The sequence below is a fragment of the Podarcis bocagei genome (genome assembly GCF_964188305.1).
Source record: "Podarcis bocagei genome assembly, chromosome: 11".
NCBI classification, from domain to species: Eukaryota; Metazoa; Chordata; class Lepidosauria; order Squamata; family Lacertidae; genus Podarcis; species Podarcis bocagei.
The window spans coordinates 1,122,486-1,140,561 of record NC_138136.1 but is presented as its reverse complement, the minus strand read 5'-3'; the positions used below and the strand labels follow the sequence as shown (position 1 = coordinate 1,140,561).

Genomic DNA, 18,076 nt, shown 5'->3' with positions numbered 1-18,076 from the left:
AGGCTTGCTTCTCCCCCCGCCAGCCTCCAGATCAGGTCAGGGAATAGCGGGATGGCGGCACTCCGCCATCCCCCTATCCCCCGAGCTTGTGGGGCTGGCGGGGGGGAGAAGCAGGCTTGCTTCTCCACCCGCCAGCCTCCAGATCAGGTCAGGGAATAGGGGGATGGCGGAGCGCTGCCATCCCGCTATTCCCCGACCTGATCTGGAGGTTGTGGGGCTGGGGGGGGGAGAAGCAGGCTTGCTTCTCCCACCCCCAGCCTCCAGATCAGGTCGGGGAATAGCGGGATGGCGGAGCGCTGCCATCCCGCTATTCCCCGACCTGATCTGGAGGTTGTGGGGCTGGTGGGGGGGAGAAGCTGGCTTGCTTCTCCCACCCCCAGCCTCCAGATCAGGTCGGGGAATAGCGGGATGGCGGAGCGCCGCCATCCCGCTATTCCCCGACCTGATCTGGAGGTTGTGGGGCTGGTGGGGGGGGGAGAAGCTGGCTTGCTTCTCCCACCCCCAGCCTCCAGATCAGGTCGGGGAATAGCAGGATGGCGGAGCGCCGCCATCCCGCTATTCCCCGACCTGATCTGGAGGTTGTGGGGATGGTGGGGGAGAGAAGCAGGCTTGCTTCTCCCACCCCCAGCCTCCAGATCAGGTCGGGGAATAGCGGGATGGCGGTGCTTCGCCATCCCCCTATCCCCCGAGCTTGTGGGGCTGGCGGGGGGGGGGGAGAAGCAGGCTTGCTTCTCCCCCCGCCAGCCTCCAAATCAGGTCGGGGAATAGCGGGGTGGCGGCTCTGCGCCTCCCCGCTGTCCCCAGCTTTTGGGTGCAGGCTGCTGCCCGCAAGCCTTGCGAGCCCGCGGGACATCCCGCCGGGCTTGCAAGACTTGGGATAGCTTCCTGAAGCCTGGAGAGCGAGAGGGGTCGGTACGCACGGACCCCTCTCGCTCTCCAGGCTTCAGCGAAAGCCTGCATTCGCCCCATAGGATGCACCCAGATTTCCCCTTCATTTTTGGAGGGGGAAAAGTGCGTCTTATAGGGCGAAAAATACGGTAATATGGTGGCCCTTCATCTTATATGTAAACAAAGATAGACCCTTGCTCTGACCTCCATCAAATCAGCTGTCAGTGGGGAAGAGTTGCATTCAATGGATCAATGCAGCGCGAGGAGATCTGTAAGTAACTTTTCTCTACACAATGCAATATCTTTGCAATAGCTTAACTACAGTACCTTTTGTACAGTGGTATCTCAGTTTCCAAATGTCTCGGAAGTCGAACATTTCAGTTTCTGAACACAGAAAACCCAGAAGTAAATGCTTCCATTTTCGAACGCACTGAGGTCCGTCCCCCCATTTTCTCTATTGAATTTGCAGACTGCCATTTGCGCCTTGGTTTTTGAACGTTTTGGAAGTCAAACAGTCTTCCAGAATGGATTACATTCGAAAACTGAGGTACCACTGTACTGTTCCCTTGTACCTTGCCACTTTTATTTTCTGTCTTTCTGTGGCAAAAATGTCACTAACATAATTTTTAAAATACATGGTCAAAGGTTAGTCGCAACGTCTCAAGCATTTTAGATTTACAGATCTGTTAGCACAAGTACCTGGTGAGGAAGGCCTCGCTTCAGTCCTCTCAGTCTCTTTCCTGCAGGATGTCTTGGGCTGGAGTTACAGCTCTGGTTCCAGTCCCAGTCACACGGGGAAGGTGGGATTGTTGTCTGTTCCCTGAGTTGAAAAGGAAAGGAAAGGAAAGGGTAAGTCTAGTGCAAGTAACATTAAACCTGAAACACTAAAAACTTAACAATTGGCAGTAACTTTTAAACTGCATGTGGCACATGCAAGGCAATAGTTCTGCATGGCAACTGACAGAGCAGGCATTACTAGTTTTGATGGAGTCTGAACAAGTTCTTTCACTGTACTTAGCACTACACAATCACTATACAATTCAGAAACCGGCAAATGAAAGGATCAAAGGAATGGAGCGGCTCCCCTATGAGGAAAGGTTTTTAGTTTAGAGAAATGTAAGAGGTGACATGACGGAAGTTTATAAAATTATCAATGGCATGGAAAGAGTTGATAGAGAAAAGTTTTCCTCCATCTCTCGTAACTTGTGGGCACCCACTGGAGCTGCATGTTGGGAGATTCAGGGCAGATAAAATAAAGTCCTTCTTCCTGCGGGGTGCATGGTTCAACTGCGGGGTGCATGGTTCAAAGTCCAGCAACTGGAGGAACGTGTAGCTACGCTCCAAAGAATTAGAGAGCTGGAGCTCTTCTTGGAAGCAACAGAGCACACTGTCTCCACCAAGGAGGAGACAGGGGACTCCCCTGAGAAGGAGGCTAGTTCACCAACACAGGAGCCAGATATATGGAGAAACGTGACTCAAAGAAGTAGGAGGCCCAGGGTTCGCTCTGATTGTTTAGAAATACACAATCGCTTTGAGGTCCTCTCCCCTAGCATGGAAGACGAAGAGCAGACTCCATCTGAGGATCTCTCCCTCATTACAGTCGATCAGGTATATGAAGACGAGCAGCAAAGTCAGTCCTCAGGGAATGTGCAGGCGACCTTGGAACGGACAGCTCACGGAAGAACCCCGACCAAACCTAAGAGGAGGCGTGTAGTGGTGATAGGGGATTCCCTACTGAGGGGAACAGAAGCAGTGATCTGTGGGCCTGACAACATGTCTCGGGAAGTGTGCTGTCTCCCCGGGGCTAAGATCCAAGATGTAACTGAACGACTGCAAGGAATCATAAAACCCACTGACGAATACCCCTTCCTCTTGGTTCATGTGGGAACCAATGACACTGCAAGCAATAGCCTCCAGAAGATCAAAAGAGACTACGAGGCTCTGGGCAGGAAATTGAAGCAACTAAATGCGCAAATTGTCATCTCATCTGTCCTCCCAGTTGAACGACGTGGCCCAGGGAGAGAGGGAAAATAGTGGAAGTGAACAGCTGGCTTCGCAAATGGTGTAAACAGGAACGGTTTGGATTCTTAGATCACGGACTGCAGTTTCTTGAAGATGGACTTCTGGCAAGCGATGGGCTGCACCTCACAACGGTTGGGAGAAATGTTTTTGCCAAAAATCTCAGAAACCTCATCAGGAGGGCTTTAAACTGACTAATGTGGGGGAGGGAGACAGTGCTCCTGAAGGTAGGTGTCTTATCAATTGATGAAGATGATAATCCAAATGTCATAGACCAAATGGAGCAAACAGCACGCAGACCTAGTGGTGGGAGGAAAAAATCCTTAAATAAGAGACATGGGGGAATGATTAATGGACTTCAATGTCTGTACACTAATGCACAAAGCATGGGAAATAAACAAGATGAGCTTGAGCTCTTGGTACAGCAAACTAAATATGACATAATAGGCATCACTGAAACCTGGTGGGATAAGTCCCACGATTGGAATGTAATAATGGGGGGATACAATCTATTTCAGAGAAACATACCAGACAAGAAAGGAGGAGGAGTGGCGTTATATGTCAGGGATGTGTATACCTGTGAAGAGATCCAAGATTTAGAACCTCAAAGCCAAAGTGAGAGCATTTGGGTCAAAATTAAGGGAGAGAAGAATAACAGAGATCTCATTGTGGGAGTTTACTATAGATCCCCAAGCCAAACGGAGGACACAGATGATGCCTTCCTGGAACAGATGGCCAAGCATGCAAAAGGAAGGGAGATAGTAGTAATGGGGGACTTCAATTACCCGGATATTTGTTGGATGTCAAACTCAGCCAAGAGCATAAGGTCAAACAGATTCCTCACTGGCCTTGCAGACAACTTCATTGTCCAGAAAGTGGGAGAAGCAACAAGAGGAACAGCCATTTTAGATCTGGTGCTAACCAATGTTGATGACCTGGTTAGTGGGGTAGAAGTGGAAGGATCATTAGGCGCGAGTGATCATGCTCTTCTGAAGTTTACTATACAGCGGAAAGGAGCAGCCAAGCATACTAGGACTCAATTTCTTGACTTTAAGAAAGCCGACTTCATAAAACTTAGGGAAGTGCTGGGTGAGATCCCATGGACAGTAATACTAAAAGGAAAGGGAGTTCATGATGGCTGGGAGTTTGTTAAGAGGGAGATAGTAAAAGCACAACGTCAGGCAATACCAATGAGACGGAAACATGGAAGGTGCTTAAAGAAGCCAGGGTGGCTATCTAAAGAACTTTTAACTGAGTTAAGATTAAAAAAGGATGTGTACAAAAAATGGAAAAGGGGGGAAACCACCAAAGAGGAATTCAAACAAATAGCCAGCATGTGTAGACACAAAGTCAGAAAAGCTAAAGCACAGAATGAACTCAGGCTTGCTAGAGAGGTTAAAAGCAACAAAAAAGGCTTTTATGGGTATGTTCGTAGCAAAAGGAAGAACAAAGAAACAGTGGGGTCATTCAGAGGAGAAGATGGTGAAATGCAAACAGGGGACACAGAAAGGGCTGAACTCCTCAATGCCTTCTTTGCCTCAGTCTTCTCCGATAAAGAAAACAATGCCCGACCTGAAGAATTTGGAGCAAATGATTCAGCAAAGAAAACACAGCCCAGAATAACTAAGGAGATAGTACAAGAATACTTGGCTAGTTTAGATGTATTCAAGTCTCCAGGGCCAGATGAACTGCATCCAAGAGTATTAAAAGAACTGGCAGATGTGATCTCAGAACCACTGGCAGTCATCTTTGAGAATTCCTGGAGAACAGGCAAAGTCCCGGCAGACTGGAGGAGGGCAAATGTTGTCCCTATTTTCAAAAAGGGGGAAAGAGAGGACCCAAATAATTATCGCCCAGTCAGTCTGACATCAATACCAGGGAAGATTCTGGAGCGGATCATGAAGCAAACAGTCTGTGAGCACCTAGAAAGGAATGCTGTGATCACCAATAGTCAGCATGGATTTCTGAAAAATAAGTCATGTCAGACTAACCTGATCTCGTTTTTTGACAGAATTACAAGCCTGGTAGATGAAGGGAACGCAGTGGATGTAGTCTACCTTGATTTCAGCAAGGCATTTGACAAGGTGCCCCATGATATCCTTGTAAAGGAGCTGGTAAAATGCGGTCTTGACTATGCTACCACTCAGTGGATTTGTAACTGGCTGACTGACCAAACCCAAAGGGTGCTCATCAATGGTTCCTCTTCATCCTGGAGAAGAGTGACTAGTGGGGTGCCACAGGGTTCTGTCTTGGGCCCGGTCTTATTCAACATCTTTATCAACGACTTGGATGATGGACTCAAGGGCATCCTGATCAAATTTGCAGATGACACCAAAATGGGAGGGGTGGCTAACACCCCAGAGGACAGGATCACACTTGAAAACAACCTTGACAGATTAGAGAACTGGGCAAAAACAAACAAGATGAATTTTAACAGGGAGAAATGTAAAGTATTGCACTTGGGCAAAAAAAATGAGAGGCACAAATACAAGATGGGTGACACCTGGCTTGAGAGCAGTACATGTGAAAAGGATCTAGGAGTCTTGGTTGACCACAAACTTGACATGAGCCAACAGTGTGACGCGGCAGCTAAAAAAGCCAATGCAATTCTGGGCTGCATCAATAGGAGTATAGCATCTAGATCAAGGGAAGTAATAGTGCCACTGTATTCTGCTCTGGTCAGACCTCACCTGGAGTACTGTGTCCAGTTCTGGGCACCACAATTCAAGAAGGACACTGACAAACTGGAACGTGTCCAGAGGAGGGCAACCAAAATGGTCAAAGGCCTGGAAACGATGCCTTATGAGGAACGGCTAAGGGAGCTGGGCATGTTTAGCCTGGAGAAGAGGAGGTTAAGGGGTGATATGATAGCCATGTTCAAATATATAAAAGGATGTCACATAGAGGAGGGAGAAAGGTTGTTTTCTGCTGCTCCAGAGAAGCGGACACAGAGCAATGGATCCAAACTACAAGAAAGAAGATTCCACCTAAACATTAGGAAGAACTTCCTGACAGTAAGAGCTGTTCGACAGTGGAATTTGCTGCCAAGGAGTGTGGTGGAGTCTCCTACTTTGGAGGTCTTTAAGCAGAGGCTTGACAACCACATGTCAGGAGTGCTCTGATGGTGTTTCCTGCTTGGCAGGGGGTTGGACTCGATGGCCCTTGAGGTCTCTTCCAACTCTATGATTCTATGATTCTAACTATGGACTTTGCTTCCGCAGGAGACCAACTTGGATGGCGATAGAAGAGGGCTGGCTAAGGCGGTCTGTGGCTGTTTGCCATGATGGCTCTGCCCTGCCCTCCATGGCAGTTGCTGGAAGCCACAGGGGGGAGAGGGCTCTTGGGCTCCGTCCGGCTTGCTGGCTTCTCATCTGGCTGGCTACTGTAAGAACAGGATGCTGGACTATTGGCCTGATTCAGCCTGATTCAGTCTTAGGTACCGTATTTTTCACTCTATAAGACGCACCAGACCACAAGACGCACCTAGTTTTTGGAGGAGGAAAACAAGAAAATAATATTCTGAATCCCAGAAGCCAGAACAGCAAGAGGGATCGCTGCGCAGTGAAAGAAGCAATCGCTCTTGCTGTTCTGGCTTCTGGGATAGCTGCGCAGCCTGCATTCGCTCCATAAGACGCACACACATTTCCCCTTAATTTTTAGGAGGGAAAAAGTGAGCCTTATAGAGCAAAAATACGGTACTTAAAGAGCAGAAACAGACTTAAAACTCAAACTTAAACAAGCGCTGAAAGAACTACCTGCTGAAAGAACTACCTGCATTGGCCACTGAAGGAAGGGGACTTGACTCTACTTGCACATGAACCAAGATGTCTTCTCATTTTGTCTTTTTATGTTGTGAACCCCACCCTGTGATCTTCAGATGAAGGTCAGTTTACGAATTTAATAATAAATAAAATGCTTGCCCTCTCATGAACTTGCCTTGGAAGTCAACAGAGCCTGAACGCAGGGAAGATGAAGACGAGAAAACAGGCATTATGCCTCTAACGGCACCTCGTATGCAGTCAGAAGAGTGACTATTACTTTGTTCTGCCACAAACTCTGGCACGGAAAACAGGTTCCAGAAATGAGCTTCATTTCAGAACCAGCTCTGCCACTCTGCCTGGCACATTCTGGGGCCTTGGCAGGCACTCTCTTCAGGGACAGAGTCACCTCTCCTTCGTGCAAGTAGGTCACATTTAATGATCTCACAGGCAACTCCAAACTCACTAACCTATTCCCCTCAATCACCTAGTCCCCAAGTCCAGCAGGTGCTGCCCCCAGACAGATGTCATTTCATGCCAACCCATAATTAATTCCAAGGCGATGGAGCTTTGTTTTCATGGCCCATCCTGGCACACGGCGTCATTCCAAGGACCACTCAAAGCCAGCTGAAAGACAGGCTGATGCACCCAGACCCTTCCTTGCCACACCCGCTGTGATGGGATGATGAGCTGCTTGTGCGTAAAATCGTAGTCCCTCAGAGTTTGTGCAAGTCCACAAACCTCTGTCTGTGACGGAGCCCCTCAGACATGGCTGCTCTAGTCACTTGCAGATTCCGACAGTGGTTGCTTTCGGAATCGTTTCCAGCATAAAAGCTCCTTAACGGAAACACGTCTTCTGGACTCGTGGCGTGACAGTTTCCGGCGAGGAGTGGGTCTCCCTATGGGAGCTTCAGATACCTCCCCACTGTTCTCGCTGGACGTGTCCCTGTTTCCTCCCTCCTGCTCGCCTTCCCTCAGAGACCCACCTCTCCCCCTGCTGGTTCCTGCTTCAGCTGCTGAGTCTCTGCCAGCCTCCATGAGCCCTTCCACCAGAGACCCACCTCTCCCCCTGCTGGTTCCTGCTTCCTCCGATGGCAGTTCCCTGACACCCGCCATCCAAGCACCTTGCTAACAATAAGCCTTCCACCTTTATTCCTAGGGGAAACCCTGAGTAATCAGACATTTCTAAAATGGTTGTTCAACTCTCCCTTCTGCTTCAGAAGATTGCCAGAAATTAAAAGACAATGAAATTAGAGGGGAAACCTTTCAATGTTCTTTTATCTATTTACTTTTTTAGAAATGATTCCTCTTTAACACCAGCCATGCTGTGAAGCAATCTCCCAAAAGAGAACCAAGTTCTATCCATAATGAATTCTAACTAGTTAATATAAATTCTAATTTTCTTATTCTTCGCATGCTTTATTCTGAAATGAGAATAAACAGAGTTTCTGTACCTGTAAACATGCCCATCAGAAATTCAACAGGCACCAATTTTCCATCACAACATCTCAGCATGGGGGAAGCTGCACCTGTTGAATTTCTGACTAAGCCTCTATAACTTGCTATTGAGCTGTTAAAAGACACAGAGATAGTAGCAGGAAAGAGGGTAGAAAGTGGAACATCACTGGAAAGCCAGAAAGAGAAAACAGACAAACATGCAAGCCCAGTTCTCCCACTTTCTGCACCTTGAATTCATCTGTAATCGTTATGTGCACACTCTTGAAACAGGCTGCAGAAGAGAAACTGCTAAAACTTGTTTTAGATAAAGTGAGATCAGAAACCAAACCTAGATTCTACATGCTCAGAATTGCACGAGACAAATATTATTTAACCTAATTTTGCCTTCTGTAGCAGCAAGACCAAGCTTGTGTTTTTTACAGTGGTTTTCAACCCGTGTGCCGTGGCCCCTGGGGTGCCTTGAATGGTGGTCAGGGGTGCCGTGGGCAACCTTGGCCTCTGTCCCTCTTTCCTTCCCTCTGTCCTCTGATGCCCTCCAACATCTCTGTCTCCCAGAGGATTGCACAGCTGTTTGTTGCACCGTTCCTGGCTACAAGCTCCCCAGACCATCGTTAGGCAAACTACGGTCCGGGGGCCGGATCCGACCCAATCACCTTCTAAATCCAGCCCGCGGATGGGCTGGGAATCAGCGTGTTTTTACATGAGTAGAATGTGCCCTTTTATTTAAAATGCATCTCTGGGTTATTTGTGGGGCATAGGAATTTGTTCATATATTTTTTTCAAAATATAGTCCGGCCCCCGGACCTTAGTTTGCTGACCTTAGTTCACTGTCTGAGGGACAGTGGACCGGTCCCCTGCTGAAAAAGTTTGCTGACCCTTGCCCCAGACAAATGGTGCCTCTGGGGCTGTCTGGGGGTGCTTCCTAGGCCCCAGGGGGCAGTGTGCGGAGGCACCTCTCTTTGTGGCTGGGGAGGAGTAGCTCAGAGACCAGGGGTGGCAGCTGTGGCTGCCCAGAGGACTCTCAAAGGAGAGCAGGCTCCACAAGGGAGGGGGTTCAAAGAGGGGTGAGAGGCTGGCCACTCTGCAGGCAAGGGGTGACCCAACTGGGCTCCTGAGCCCCCCAGGGGTGCCGCAGAAAGAATGCAGTTGGTCAAGGGAGCTGTGGATCCAGAAAGGTTGAAAACCTTTGCCCTAAGCAAAGACATTCCATTTCAATGATGGGCAGGCTTCAACTAGGACACAACTGTGTATCAATGGTGTACCAGGGATGTCCAACCAGTAGACCGTGATCCACCAGTAGATCCCTGGCTGACCCTGGTAGATCACAGGATCCTTATCATGTACAAAATGTTATTGGAGGGGGGAAGCTTAACAACCCCCAAAAAGCTCAACAACTCTGGGCAATCCACCCATCTCACACACCCTCCTTCTCCCTCCAATGACAGTGGGTAGATCACTGCCAGTATTTTTATACTGGGAGTAGATCACAGTCTCTTGGGAATTGGACATGCCTTGTTTTCAAAGCACCTGTGACTATTATCAAAGACAATGTTAATGCAAACGTTTACTTAAATTAAACAGACAGTTACAGCATACAGTAATGCTATCTATATGTGCCTACTCAGAAGTGAGTCCCATTCAGTATAATGGGGCTTAGATCAAGGTAAGTGGGTTTAGGATTGCATTTGCAAGCCAACACTCTGTCCACTGCAGCACACTGGCTCTCTTGCTCCCTGTAAAAATGTTATTGATATTAAAACACAAAAACAGTGCAATTAACAGTAACAGAGTGGCAGTGTAGTGGTTAGAGTGTCGGACTAGAACCTGGGAGGCCAGGGTTAAAACCCTCACTTAGCCACGAAGAACATCAGCTGACCTTGGGCCAGTCACTGCCTCTCAGCCTAACCGACCTCACAGGGTTGTTAGGGGGATTAAATAAGAAATGGGGAAACAATGTACAGCACCTTGAATTCCTTGGAGAAAAAAAGGTGGGCTGGAAATGAAATAAACAAATAAAGTAAAAAAGTAATAAACAGATAAAAGACTACTCAGAAGTAAGACAAATTAGCTCCTCAAGCTTCTACATAACTAGCAAAACCAGAATAAAAATGACAGAAGTCTGCAAAATAATATTTATCTATTTATTTTTGCTTGGACTGCTTGAGCACAGAATTTTACTTTCAATTTAGCATGGAATACACTCCTTCCTTAATGAAATGGCTACATGCAGTGCAGCAGTTTGGCTGTTGGTCATGCTACTAGTTCTCAGCATGTTACTTCAGGGCTCTTAGGAAACAAGATTACTGCACAGTATCTGCAAATAACCTCATACGATGAGTCGTGTCCTGAACAAGGGGGGGTGTGTGTGTGTCTCAGAAACACAGTAGTTTCTGTGTAGTTATCATTCACATTTCACAAAAGATGGAAGGATCGCTACCATTCTTTACACCAATGACGTTTCTCAGATGGCATGTTTACATTTTGGGTGTGTGGCTAAAAAAACAATATCATGGGTGGAGACTCTTCCTCTTCCACAGCCCACAGTTAGGCAACACTTAGCTCAACAGAGTCTATAAGGCATTTCAATATAGGAATTAAAGCAAGCAGCTCTGTTAAACTGGAAACTAATGTTTAATTTTTTAAAAAATCAACACTACTCTGGAAAATAATGTAGTTCCTAAAATATCAGGAGAAAGTATGATTATAAAGGGAGAACTAAAACCTGGCTCATCTATTTGTGGACGAATCAAACATCAAATTCAATGTAGTGCACATTGCAGAACTAGTGTGATGGGCCCTGCGGACTCACTTGGATTTGTTTTCCACAGACTCTCTTATACATGCTACCATCACAGCAACAGCCAGGCTGCAAGTTAAGCCATAGTGCGTCTTGAGCTGCAGCTGAACAAGGTAACATTTCCTAGTTATGTATTTCAGCTGAAAGAGTTTTTACAGTAAACCCGCAGCTAAAATCTGAGCCATAAAATAGGACCATAGCCTGGGAGGTGGTTTTGGTTTGGTTTGGAATTTCAGTTGAAGAGTACTGAACACATTAGACACTTAACAGTAATGGTGATCAGAATCCAGATTGACATGCAGAATGTTCCATATACATATAGGGGCTTTTCAACTTCCCATTCTGGAGGGAGCCCCTTGCAACAAGTTCCTCCAAAACTGAGGTCCTTCTGAAGCAGCCTTCCCTGAGGCATGAGACGCTACTACCTGCAAGAACAAAAACCAGCCATGCTCATGCACACATGCACAGGCCTGCATTGCACAGAGGCGTGGGCATCTTTACAATCCAGCGTAACACATGTTGCTTGCATGTCAGTTGTGCTCCTTGTTTTGCAGCAAAACTTAATTTCTTCTCCAGATTCATCAGCGTCATGAAATATGCATGCTGAAGTGGCACATAAGCTTGATTTGGCTATAATAGAAAGGCTTCCTAAGTGACAAAACATATTCTCAGGTACTCTCTAGAGAAAACACTAAAGAGCAACATTTCTTGAAAATGAAAGCTAAGTAAATTCGCCATTTGGCTACTCTTATTGTCAGGCAGCTATGCTGAAAGAAGAATTTTTCCAAAGCCTTCTAGGGACGTGATCAATATTCTTTCTGGTAGCCAGTTGACACTGGTGCACTACCAGCTCATCACCAGTGCAGGACTCCTAAACTGACAAAGGCAAAAACCTATGAAGTGTACCTTTGTGTATATGTCCTTTTGAAATCCCTGAGAGCAGAGATTAGGAAAAAGTGGGCTCCTGTTTTATGAGTTGCATGCATGTGTTTTATGTGCTGGTTATTAATCACAACGATAAAGATTAAATATCTAGAATCTGTTGTTTGTGCTGTGAAGGGAAAATGAACTGAAAATCTTTTTTGAAGCTTGCCTGACATCAGGGTACTTAACCTGGGCTTTTTTTTCAGAAGGAACTCGCCAGAACTCAGTTCCAGAACATCTCAGGCAGGTTGCCATTCTAAGAGAATGAGGAAGGTGTTCATGGTGAGTTCTGGCACCTCTCTCTCTTTTTTTAAAGGATAGCATTGCTGGGGTCCATGAACTCGCAGCAAGGGAGAAAAAAACCCTATGCAATAAAATTGTATGCAAAAATTTGTGTGTATGTGTCTGTCTGAATTTTTCTGGGGAGGGGGTCCATAGCTTTCAACAGATTCTCAAAGAGTTCTATGACCCCCAAAAGGTTAAGAACCACTGCCTTGCATTATCCCATTCAGTAAGAGTATTTAGTTAAAGAGGTTTTTTGGAAAAGGGAGGTGGAAAAAGGAATGCTAAGAATCTTGACTTTCTATTATTCAACAGCACAAAAATCTGTTAGGTTTCCAATACAATGTTAAGAAGTGTATTTTTGAAAATGAGAAGTGGGAAATGTGCTCAGGGAATATCCATTACGTTCCTACTTGATGTGCTAATGCTCTAAGTCTGCATTGTCTTATCTACTAAGTTCTTGTCTCAAAAATTTAGACAGCAGCTTAAAATGCCATTCCTGACAATGCTTTCAATTTATCGCAGCAACCCCTATGTTAGCCAAGGGCATCATGTACATGCCCCTCAGAGAACTACTTCAGCTTCTGCAACTTCCTAAATTAATCACTTCTCCCATTTGCAGACAATGCCTGCAGCTTTCTTGCACACAGCTAGAGAGTAAATATTTGCTTTTTACTGTTACTCATTTTCCCAATAAGCAACTTACCCTGGATGCTGCCAAAGGTTTGCATGTCGGACCACAGGGAGCAGTTCTCTCTTGTTAAGGGGAGTGATCCCAACTGCAGCTTCAAGAATGGTTATGTATTTCTTATACTTCATCCTGCCTCCTTCAATGCGCCACCAAATGAAGTGACAAGCTGTGTTCGGCTACAGCCTTTATAAGCATCTTGCTCCAGTGATCTGACTGAACTACATCCCTGTTTTTCAAAATGGATTTCACACGCTGCAAGCCAGAGTTATAAAAATAACTTTTGGTAAAAGTGTCTTTAAAAATCAAGAAAAGAATTCCTGACAGATTCTCCTGAAACGTCATCGTTACATAATTCCAGCGATATTTGAATAAAGCACTAATGAAAATGAATCAAGAGACAATCATGGTTCTAAGCCTAGCCTGATAATGTACACTCTCCAATTTACTAATCCTCAGCTAAATCTCCAAGGCTTATAATCTTCCAAGTACTAATGGAGTAGCAGGTGACTTGTCTCTCAAATCAAGTGAAAGGCTGCTGAAGATCGGCTTGCTAAACTTTATGTTGCCTTCAGTATTCCCAAATAAAAAACCTGATGTCCCCAATTTTTATGATCCAAAACGACAGCATCTTAAGGACCTAGTTGCAATTGACAGGGTGGGGAAGGAAGTGGCACGTGGGACTCACATTTATTAAAGCAAAATACACAGATTTAGGAGGTACTAAAAAATTGCATTCCTTTCTACTGCATCTGATAAATGGAGAAGACTGTACAGAGTGTTGTCTCCAGTTAGGAAATGTGGGAAAAAACAATGGGTAACCTCCTCATCTCCACTTTCAGGAAGAGTGTGTCACAGACAACAAGCACAGACAGAGGCAGGCTACCAGAATGTTCTGTGAGCTAACCACATGGGGATTTTATTTGCTGCAGGGCTGATTACAGTGGTACCTCGGGTTACATACGCTTTAGGTTACATACGCTTCAGGTTACAGACTCCACTAACCCAGAAATAGTGTTTCAGGTTAAGAACTTTGCTTCAGGATGAGAACAGAAATCGTGCAGCGGCAGCAGGAGGCCCCATTAGCTAAAGTGGTGCTTCAGGTTAAGAACAGTTTCAGGTTAAGAACAAACCTCTGGAACAAATTAAGTACTTAACCCGAGGTACCATTGTATTAAAAAATTCCTTCCAGTAGCACCTTAGAGACCAACTAAGTTTGTGATTGGTATGAGCTTTCGTGTGCATGCACACTTCTTCAGATACACTGAAACAGAAGTCACCAGACCCTTATATACAGTGAGAGGGTGGGGAGAGGTATTACTCAGAAGGGTGATGATTGGCTGGTAGGTGTGGTAAACCTGTTGACAACTGTTAACGACTGCAATTGGTCTTACAGGAAAAAGCAAGGGGTGAGATGGCTAAAAATAGCTTTATCATGTATAATGAGATAAGAATCCAATGTCTCTATTCAGACCAGGTCTCTCCATGGTTTTAAGTTTGGTAATAAGTTGCAATTCAGCAACTTCTCTTTCCAGTCTATTTCTGAAATTCTTTTGTAATAAGACAAATACTTTGAGATCTTGTATAGAATGTCCTGGGAGATTGAAGTGTTCTCCTACTGGTTTCTCTGTCTTGTGATTCCTGATGTCAGATTTATGTCCATTTATCCTTTGGCGTAGGCTTTGGCCTGTTTGACCAATATAGAGAGCTGAAGGGCACCGTTGTCATTTGATGTCATACACAATGTTAGAAGATGAGCAATTAAATAGTCCTGAGATGGTATGTTTGATGTTGTTGGGGCCAGTAATGGTGTTGTCCTGGTGTATGTGGCAGCAAAGTTGGCAACTGGGTTTATTGCAGGCTCTGGTACCGGTGTCCATGTTAAGTCTGGTTGTTGTATTTTTGTGGGTGAGTTGTTTAAGACTGGGTGGCTGTCTGTAGGCAATGAAAGGTCTTCCTCCCAGAGCTTGAGAAAGAGAACTGTCATTGTCTAGGAGAGGTTGTAGATCTCTTATGATGCGTTGTACTGTTTTAACTTGGGAGCTGTGATTACTAGTGGTGTTCTGTTATTTTCTTTTTTGGGTCTGTCTTGCAGCAAGTTCAGCCAATCACCCATTCCCACCACCCTTCTGATTAATACCCCTCCCCACCCTCTTACTGTATATAAGGCTCTGGTGAATTCTGTTTCAGTGTACAGTGTATCTGAAGAAGTTTGCATGCAGACGAAAGCTCATACCAATAACTAACTTAGATGGTCTCTAAGGTGCTACTGGAAGGATTTTTTTTATTTTGTTTCGACTACAGCAGACCAACACGGCTACCTACCTTTAACTGGGTTGATTATAGTTTAGTTTCAAAGTCTCAAACAGCAGTATCAGCAACCGAAGAGAATGCGGCCACTATGCTCCTTTTGTGGTCTTGCTGCTATGCTGCTATGATCTTAGCCATGGTTTGGCTTGTCATGCACACTGTGGTCATTGTTTGTCCCCTCCAGACAAATCATGAGCTGTAAATCAAGAACATACCTTGATGACAGCTTACGGCTTGTCCGGAGCAATACAAACCATAAGCACAGGTCCAGGTGACAAATTAAGCCAAACCATGACTTAGCTTACAGTTGTACAGCAGGACTTGAGCCACTGCCCCCACCCTGGGAGTCTGCATGGTGCACACAAGCATTTGCACTAAACCATGGTTTGGCTTAGCACTAGGCAGAAACAAGCTCACTCTCTAGAATTATTTCCCATCAACAGAATAGTTTAATCCTACCTTCTCCCCAGCCAATGTTAGGCTGGTACAGGGACGGCTTCTCTGCACCAGCCTCTACTGCCAGAAAGCAGCATTGCTGGTGGTGCCACAGAAAACTACCACCGGAGGATGTCAGAGGAAAGCCCTGCAAAGGATATGGCAGTAACTTTAGATCCACTGGATCCAATAACCTGTGGATCTCACAAGTTCAGGGCCCTCCAGGCTGACATAGAAAGAAACTAGAAAGAATCCTTCCCCACCTTCTGACCAGGCCAGCAGGAGCCAGCAGGGATTGGGAGGCAGCAGTGGCCCAGTCCCTCCTTAGCACAGTCATGGCGCTTTGAGGCCAAGTAAAAGGAAAGAAGTCAGAGGGCAGAAGGAGAACAGAGACGTTGAAGTTAGAAAGGTTCAGGATGAAGCTCAAACATGAATGTTTGTTTTGGAGCTCCCTCTCCTCTTCGGCTCCTCATTAGTCTCTCCTAATCACCGTGATTGGCTTAGGATGCCAGGTAATCACCTAGCCTTTGCTTCTAGTACCAAGAGACAAAGAAAAAGACCCTGTGCACCACCAACCATTGTGTACTGGCACTTGCAAGTGTGTTGTTGTAAAAAATGACCAACACTGCTCAGACAAAGCAAATTGTGAAGGTTCTCAGGTTCAGGGCAAAGCCACTGAAACACAGTAAAGTCACACGGCCATGCTAGATATTTATCAGCATGATTTAATTAGGGCATAACTAATGCGTGCAGACATGTCGAGTGGGAAGAACAGCTTTGAAAGTGCAGGCCACAAACACAACTTTTAAGTACCTATGCAAAATATTGCAAGAAATTCGGGGGGGGGGGTGGTACCCAAAAATGTAGTAAAGATACTTTTGCACAATTGGAGTCTCCTTCCTTACTGACAGGACTGAGAAGCAACGGAAAGTGATTTCACTTGTTCTTACAAAATAAACAAAATGTAAAGGAACTCGGGGTGGCCTATGTGGTTCTTTCCTCTTCTGTTTTAGCCTCAGAACAAGCCTGTGAGGCATGTTGGGCTGAGAGTGCATGACTGGCTGCGCCTAAAATCACTCTGTGAGCTGCATAGCCAAGCTGAGATTTGAACCAGATCTCCTCACTCTAAGTCTGAAGCTCTAACACAGAGATGGGCAACCTCTGGTCTCATCAGTCCCAGGCAGCATGGACAATGGTCAGGAATGATGGGAGTTGCAGTCCGACAATATTTGGAGGGTGACAAGTTGCCACATTACTGCTCTAACATTCTAGTCCCCCACATTTTAGGCCCCATTTAAAGCAGAGTCATATCCCTTCAATGATCAGTCCCTCTTCCCTTTGAAAAGTCGTAACTATTTAAAGGGGTTTAAATGTATATAAATACCTACATACCTAACACCACAGCCCTCATCAGCTTTAAGAATCTGTTTATTTATCTATCTTTGTCCCCTCACATTATGATCCAAATCAACATGGAATAAATCTGCACCACCTGCTAACAAAAGATAAAACAAGGTGCTCTCATTTAAATTTTTCCCTTAGCTTATTTGCAAAGTCTTTACAAATGCCAATTTGAGCCATCTGATCGGATTGCTCCCAGACTTTAAACAGAATTAAAAGGAATGTTGCCTAAAATCTTACAAAAATACAAACCACAAAAACATCATAGAAAAGGTATTTACAACATTTTCTTTCCAAATAGACTGTTTTCCACTGGGGGAAAAACTGGGGGACCCTCCAGAGCGGAACTGTGGTATCTGGTCCTGTTTCACAAGTGCAAAGTTCATTTGCAGAAATGGGCAGACATAACTGGACGCCACCACTAAATTTCTGTGGTGTGTTCTGAGTACAACTTAATCGGCTATCACCCTATAGAACTGTTCTCCAGTTTATTTTGTTAGTCAAAAACATACAACTAAATAGATTACAACAGTCTCCATACTGCCTTGGTCCCCAACTCCCTGTCAAAATAACGTTTCTTTGGCTTTACTTTGGCCCGGCCCCTGACTCTGCCAATGATTCAGTCACTGTTCTTGGAACTAATCTTGGCTCTCTTATAAGGCTAAACAAACTAGAAATATGTACCTTTTTTATAGATGTTTAAATCCTTAATAATAATCTATAACTATGCATGGTAAGTGGTTGTTAGTTAATGTGCATAGTCTCTGGGTGAGATCATATGTTTTTAGTTATTGGCTCTGAATGTACCGTATTTTTCGCCCTATAGGACGCACTTTTTCCCCTCCAAAAATGAAGGGGAAATGTGTGTGCGTCCTATGGGGCGAATGCAGGCTTTCGCTGAAGCCTGGAGAGCGAGAGGGGTCGGTGCGCACCGACCCCTCTAGCTCTCCAGGCTTCAGGAAGCTCTGCGCAACCCTCGGGAGACCGGCTCCGAGGGTTGCGCAGAGCTGCCTGCAGTCCCAGGATCAGCGCAGCTCTGCGCGGCCACCGGGAGCCGGGCACAAAGTCCCGCCCCGCTCCGGATGGCCACGCAGAGCTGCCTGCAGTCCTGGGACC

The 18,076-nt window shown here is 45.7% G+C and overlaps 1 protein-coding gene and 1 long non-coding RNA gene across 3 annotated transcripts in view; one reads left to right on the top strand and one right to left on the bottom strand.

Moving 5' to 3' along the window:
* The window catches only part of TJP2 (tight junction protein 2), a 114,682-nt gene that overhangs the window by 72,051 nt on the left and 24,555 nt on the right, over window positions 1-18,076 (bottom strand). The window contains exons 1-2 of one of the 2 annotated variants that reach the window (XM_081213570.1): window positions 6,844-6,863; window positions 1,588-1,708 (exon numbers count right to left, since the gene is read on the bottom strand). The gene's annotated coding sequence lies outside the window, so the exon portion shown is untranslated. Of the gene's footprint in view, window positions 1-1,587; window positions 1,709-6,843; window positions 6,864-18,076 lie in introns of those variants that run through there. The other variant, XM_081213571.1, reaches the window with a different exon arrangement.
* The window catches only part of LOC308597894, a 208,707-nt gene continuing 203,620 nt past the window's right edge, over window positions 12,990-18,076 (top strand). Inside the window, exon 1 of the long non-coding RNA XR_014013261.1 lies at window positions 12,990-13,934. This is a non-coding gene — a long non-coding RNA (uncharacterized lncRNA). The remainder of the gene's footprint in view (window positions 13,935-18,076) is intronic.